The following is a 7,500-nucleotide window of genomic DNA, read 5'->3' as shown; positions in this document are numbered from 1 at the left end:
GAGATGGTTAAAGAAAATGGAGAAAAGTGGGAAGTGAGCCAGCTGTTGTTTGCGGACGACACTGCGCTTGTGGCAGAATCGGAGGAGGGATTGAGGAAGTTGGTGACAGAGTTTGGGAGAGTGTGCGATAGAAGAAAGATGAAGATAAATGTGGGTAAAAGTAAGGTGATGAGATGTACAAGGGGTGAAAGTGGCAGTAATCTGGAAGTGAGCATTAAGGGAGAGCAACTGGAGGAAGTGGATAGTTTTAGATACTTGGGTGCAAATGTGGCAGGAAAAAGTGGAGTAAAGGTGGAGGTAGAATGTAGATTGAGAGAAGCGAGTAAATGCCTTGGTGGATTAAAAAGTATATGAGGAATAGACATTTGGAATGGATGCTAAGAGGAGACTGTATGAAGGAGTGATTGTGTGTAAGAGGCCGGTAGTTGTACGAATGGAAATGAGCTTGGGAAACACTAGGGCATTAGAATGATGACTCAATAATTCAGACTCGAGACCTGCTCGCCAGTTGTTTGATAACATCGAGGGCGACGTTATGTCTATGTAACACACCGACGGTGGTGACTGTTTTATAATCGATGATGTAATCAAAACTCTGTAAGCTCAGGTTAGCTTCGTTTGACTAATGCTGAGGTAAACGATATTGCTAGTGGCATTGCAATGGCTTTCCGGGTTGGTGCAAGGTGGAGAAGGAGAAAAAACCATTGGTGCATGAATTCAAAGTCACGCCCATAAGGAGTGACAATCATTTGAGAAGTCATAGGAGATTGGATTAGAAAAATTAGTGACGTCAGACGAAGGTAGCTAGAGAGACGATGTGGAGAGACGAGAGAAAGAGATCCTGAGTGTAACAAGACGGTGAAATTACAGTGAAAGAAGAAAGAAAATTCACCACCCTTTTATTAACCCAAAGGACGAGAGATCTAGGCACGGGGCCTATTGAAATTAGAAAATAGTGAGACTACAGGAAATACAAGGCATTGGGCCTACTGCTTAAGAGGAACTTGAACATTTAGTGAAACTCACGTGACGAAGGCAAGGGGCCTCGAGACGAGTGGTATTACAAGTCAAATATAAGTGTAATGGTCGAGGACCGACAGTGGTGGTGACAGTGGTGACAAGGGGTGGTGAAATTGTGCCAACAGCACTGTATGGAGCAGAAACATGGAACATAAGAGAGGAAGAGAGAAGGGGATTGGATGTGTTTGAGATGAAGTGTCTGAGAAGTATGATGGGGGTTACTAGGCTAGATAGAGTGAGAAATGAGGAGGTGAGGAGGAGAACAGGGGTGGAAAGGGAGTTGGGAGATAGGGTTGATGAAAGAGTATTAGGATGGTTTGGACACATGGAAAGAATGAGTGAAGAAAGACTAGTAATGGAGGTATGGAAGGCAGGTGTGGAGGGAGTGAACATGAGGGGACGCCCTAGGATGAGATGTATGGATGGGGTGAAGGGGGCTTTGGGGAAGAGGGGAATGTATGTTGAGGAAGGACGGAAACAAGACAGATGACAGGGGTGAATGGAGAATGGTTGTATATGGAAGATGTTGTGATGCATGAGGTGGAATGGACGGGGGGATGGGGTGGTGTATGTGAGCAAAATGTTGACGCAGCCCGAAGGGATTTCTCCCCGTCCTCTCCTTTATATGGGGGGACGGAGGGGGGGGGGGATCGCCGATTTGATGAAGCGGCCTTGCTGTGGAAGTGCTGTGTCTTGCGACACTGCTTCTGACCCAGGGCAGTGGACAGGGTGCAGGGATGACCCGTCATCTAGGAGGTGCTAAGATGGGAGGGAGGGTGGAGGGGTGTGGAGTGTTTTCAGGGATGGAATAGATGGGAATGATTTTATGTCTTTTCCTTTTTGGCTACCTCCCTAGTAAGGGGGGAAAAGCCTTGGTATATGTATGTATATATATATATATGTATGTATATATATATGTATATATGTATATATGTATATATATATATATATAATATACATATATGTATATACATATATGTATGTATATATATATATATATATATATATAATATACATATATATAATATACATATATGTATATACATATATGTATATATATATATGATATACATATATGTATATATATATACATATGCATATATATATATATATATACACATGTATATTATATATATATATATATACACACATGTATATATATATATATATATATATATATATATATATATATATATATATATATATGAATGTATATATATGTATATATAAATATATATATATATGCATGTCTATATATGTATATATATATATATATATATATATATACATATATGTATGTATATATATATATATATATATATATATATATATATATATATATATATATATTATATATATATATATATATATATATATATATATATATATATATATATATATATATATATATATATATATATATATATATATATATACATATCCCTCGGCAGGTAGAAGATAAAACTTTAGAAGACGCCGAACTCAGAATTCCAAAATCAGAAGTTAGAATTAAGCTTATTAAGTATACCAAAGTGTCAAGGACATATAACGGGGTAATTCGATGGGTCTATTCAATCGTAGGTCAGCCATTATTTATTTTGAAAATATGTACAGAAAAATTAAACCAAATAAATGTTTACTTGGACAGGCTAACATCCAACACCCCCCCCCCATCCCTTCCGCTTCCCCTCCTCCTTTCCCTCATCCCTCTTCCCGTTCTCCCCCTTCCCCTCCCCCCTCGCTTCCTCCCCTCCCTCCTCCTTTCCCTCCACCTCCATCCCCTTTCCCTCCACCTCCTCCCCCTTTCCCTCCATCTCCCCTCTTCCTTTCTATCTCTCCCTTCCTCCCTCTCCCTCCATCTCCCCCGTCTCCTTTCTCTCTATCTCTCCCCGCCTCCCTCTCCCTCCCCCTCGCTCCTCCCCCTTCCCTCCCTCTCCCCCTCCCACTTTCCCTCCATTTCCGTCTTCTCCTTTCCCTCCATCTCCCCCTCCTCCTTTCTCTCAATCTCTCCCCTCCCTTTCCCTCCCTCTCACTCCTCCCCCTTTCCCTCCATCTCCCCCTCCTCTTTTCCCTCCATCTCCCCCTCTCTCTTTACCTCCCTCTTCTCTCCCTCCTCTCCATTTCCCTCCACCCCCTCATTATTATTTTTTACTTTTAATTATATCTTTGTCTTTTATTAATTTTGTGTTTTTGTATCTTTCCAGGTGAGTCCGACAGTCTTGTTGGAAGTGTTCCCGGGAACTGTTCCCAGGTTTGAGACCAACCTGTCTTCGTAACTCTTCTCAGGCTAGAGACGTCGTGTTTTGACATATTAAGGGAATTAGTTGAAATTTCATTTTTTCAAAAACTGAATTAGGAACAATGACGCGAACGAACTGTTCCATGTACTGTATATTGACGGGAAACGTGTAGAAATATTTTCACAAAACTGTGCAGAAATTAATATAATTTAGTAAATCTCTTTCGTACATAAAGCCTGGCAAAATTTGAATCCTAATTCACCTAAAGTAGACTTCATGTCTTTCGTAATTGTTATATAATTTGTGCCTTTTGATAGTCGATGTATTTCTAATTTAAATCTTCTTTAATTGTAATCGTATTTATAATTGATCAAAAATGGTTTTAGCTGTAATTTAATACGAAACTTGTTCGTTGATGGGATATGACGTAATCGTTCTCCCGTGACGTCATCATTCGCCAGTGACGTCATCGTTCGCCAGTGACGTCATCGTTCGCCAATGACGCCATCGTTCTCTTGTGACGTCATCGTTCTTCTGTGACGTCATCGTTCGCCCGCGATGTCATTTTTGGAAGTGATATCATCGCCGGGACGTGACGTCATCGTTCGAAAGACTTCCTTGTGAGTTCACGGACGCCTAGATATAGAATAAGGTCGTTTTTGTGAGAATAAACACAAGGTCGTTTTTCTAAAATGTTATGATAATAAGCGGCCTTGACGTCAAGATATCATCAGCAGAGACTCTGTTGCAGTGAGAACGCGTTTGTGCTCTTAAGACTGACATTGGGTGGAGGCGCTACTTTGCAGAACAGATTTGCAGAACATGAATAGCAGAACATAAATAACAGAACAGAAGTGTAGAACATAAGTAGCAGAACACAGCAGAAAATAGGTAGCAGAAAATAAATAGCAAAACATAGCAGAACATAAATAACAGAACATGAATAGCAGAAAGATAGGAGGCCAAAAATCTCAGAACATAAATAGCAGAACATGAGCAGGAGGCCAGAAACCTCAGAACAAGATCTCAGGACAAACTTACAGAAAAAAAAACATAACAAAAATTGCATTTAAAAAATCGCAAAAAATAACAAATCGTTCAACAAAATATTGCACAAAAGACCGCATTCATAAATCTCATAATAACTCCTTAAAATGGTCTACAAAAATAGCACATCAAATATTTCGCAAAAAAAAAAAAAAAAAAAAAAGTGGCACCCATCGTGTGGCATAGGAAACATCCTTGAGAAACACGAACATCATCTTTCGGTCCCCCCTTTCCCCTCTCCCCCTTTCCCCTCTCCTTCTTTCCCCTCTCCCCATCTCCTCTCCCACTTCCCCTCTCCCCCTCTACCCTACCCCCTCTCCCCATCCCTTCTCCCCCTTCCGCTGTCCCCTGTCCCCCATCCCCTCTCCCCCCTCCCCTCTCCCCCTTCCCAATAAACAAAATTATTCACCGTCACCCATAACCCAAACTCTACGGCCATCTAGTGGGGCGATAATCTACCCTTTACCACGGGGTAGAGTCGGTGGGGGGCTCCCCACAGGGGGATGGGGGAGCCTCGGCGTTTCCAATGAAGACGGATGAAGGGGGGGGGATTGGGGAAGGGGGGGATCAAGATTATGGCTGAGGCAAGAATGGATTGATGGATGAGGCACCTCTCCGGCTCAGCCTGGATGAATGGATGAATGGATGGATGGAAGGATGATGTAAGGATACTTCCGTGGCGAAATGGTTTAGTGTGCGCGCGATATGTATATGTACATGTGTGTGTGTTTGTGTTTGTATATATGTGTGTATACACACACACACACACACACACGCACACACACACACACACATAGACATAGACAAAGAGTGACAGGCAGAAATACTGTAGACAGACAGACAGACAGACAGACAGACAGGCAGACGTACAGATTGTTGCAAATATCCAGCGCTTCTATCCTTGGGAGGGGGAGGAGGAGGAGGCTACCATAGGAAGAAGAGCTGATTTCCTTCCTCCCCCTCATGCCTCCTCCTCCTTACTCCTGCTTCCTCCTCACTCCTGCTTCCTCCTCACTCCTTTTCCTCTTCCTCTTCCTCCCTCCTTCCTCCTATTCCTTCTTCCTCCTACTCCTCCTCCTTCCTCCTACTCCTCCTCCTCCTTCCTCCTACTCCTCCTCCTCTTCGTCCTCTTCCTCCTTACTCCTCCTCCTCTCCCCTCCTCCTCTTCCTCCTCGTTCAGTCCGGTGACACAGAGCAGAGCATTCCCAGAGGAGGGCAGGAGAACTGGTCCGAAGTTCCTTCCCAGACAGACAGACAGACAGAGAGAGAGAGAGAGAGAGAGAGAGAGAGAGAGAGAGAGAGAGAGAGAGAGAGAGAGAGAGAGAGAGAGAGAGAGAGAGAGAGAGAGAGAGAGAGAGAGAGAGAGAGAGAGAGAGAGAGAGAGAGAGAGAGAGAGAGAGAGAGAGAGAGAGAGAGAGAGAGAGAGAGAGAGAGAGAGAGAGAGAGAGAGAGAGAGAGAGAGAGAGACCAGAGGACCGTTGCCGCCCACTGTGGGGCTGCGGGTCTCCGCTCAGGGAAACCCGAGGCAGCAAACTATCACTGTTATTACTACTAGTAGTAGTACTTGTAGTAGTAGTAGTAATTTTGTTATTACCATTGTTACATTATATTAGTTTTATATTTTGATATGTTTGTGGTATTTTGTCATCATTAATGTTATTGATGTTTTATTATATTTAGATAATTATTTCATCATTATCTTAATATTATCAATATTACATACCATCGTAATTGTGTATGATCTTTAATGCTGTGTGTGTGTGCGCGCGCGCTCTTGTGTGTGCGTGTCCGTGCGTGTGTGTGTATGATTCACTATGGTCTTTGGATCACGTGCTGGACTCGTGATCGACAGCTATTTCCCTCCCGAAAGAGAGCTCAGAGCTCGTATGACCGATCTATGGGTAATGCTGTGACCTTACACGCACACACACACACCCAACTCCCCGCCCACGAGAGTTGGAGTAACAACCCGCAGCGCAGCGATACTGAAATTATTTCAGCCTTGGGCTGTGTGTGTGTGTGTATTTACCTTGGTCTTTTTGGATCACGTGTTGGACTCGTGATCGACAGCTATTTCCCTCCCGGAAGAGCTCAGACCTTGTATGACCGATCTATGGGTAATGCTGTGACCTTACAGTACACGCACACGCATACACACACACACACACACACACAACTCCACGCCCACGAGAGTTGGAGTAACAACCCGCAGCGCAGTGATACTAAAATTATTTCAGCCTTGGTCTGTGTGTGTCTTTTTGGATCACGTGTTGGACTCGTGATCGACAGCTATTTTCCTCCCGGGAGAGCTCAGACCTTGTATGACCGATCTATGGGTAATGCTATGAGCTTACACGCACCCCCCCAACTCCCCGCCCACGAAAGTTGGAGTAACGACTCGAAGCGCAGCGATACTGAAATTATATCAGGCCTGGGCAGGAATCGAACCCGGATCATCGTAGTGACAGTCGGAGACTCTACCAACCTCGCCACAGAGTCGTGTGTGTGTGTGTGTGTGTGTGTGTGTGTGTGTGTGTGTGTGTGTGTGTGTGTGTGTGTGTGTGTGTGTGTGTGTGTGTGTGTGTGTGTTCGCGTGCGTGCGCGCGTGCAGAGGGATGTTCACATTGAGGCCCATGAGTCACTCATCCGCTACATAGCTGGAGTTTTGCTTTTTGACTGGTATGGTGATATATTGGTGTGGTGGTATGAAGCTGGCATAGGTATGGTCGTAGTGTATTTTAGTTTTGTCTTTTTATTTTTAATTTATTATTCATTTATTCATCCATTCATTTGTTTATTATTATCATCATTATTCTTATTGTTGTTATTATCGTTATTATCACTTTGTCATAACCAGCGTTTCTGTCCTTGGGAACAGAGCTATTATTACTGCGGTATTCTAAAAAAAAAAAAATCCTTATATAAATCTCTCCCTTCCAAGGATTTATATAAGGAAAGCTGTTTTTTTAAATACTACTACTAATAGTCTCCAGCCATTAGCAAGGGTTGCGTGACTCTTCTCCGTAGGGGTGTCCCACATGGAGGTAATGTAATGTTCGCGGTGAAGTTTGACAGTAATGATGTTTAATTATTTTTTCTTTAATTGGCAACTCGACCAGTGGTCTTAGAAGCGTCTGAATTGCTCTGAATCTAGATCGAATGTTGCCTATACTGTACAGCACAAAAGTGACAA

Source organism: Oratosquilla oratoria, unplaced genomic scaffold, assembly GCF_046742065.1.
Source record: "Oratosquilla oratoria isolate Oo_2021 unplaced genomic scaffold, ASM4674206v1 SCAFFOLD52, whole genome shotgun sequence".
Lineage (NCBI taxonomy): Eukaryota > Metazoa > Arthropoda > Malacostraca > Stomatopoda > Squillidae > Oratosquilla > Oratosquilla oratoria.
Note: the sequence above shows the minus strand (reverse complement) of the source record.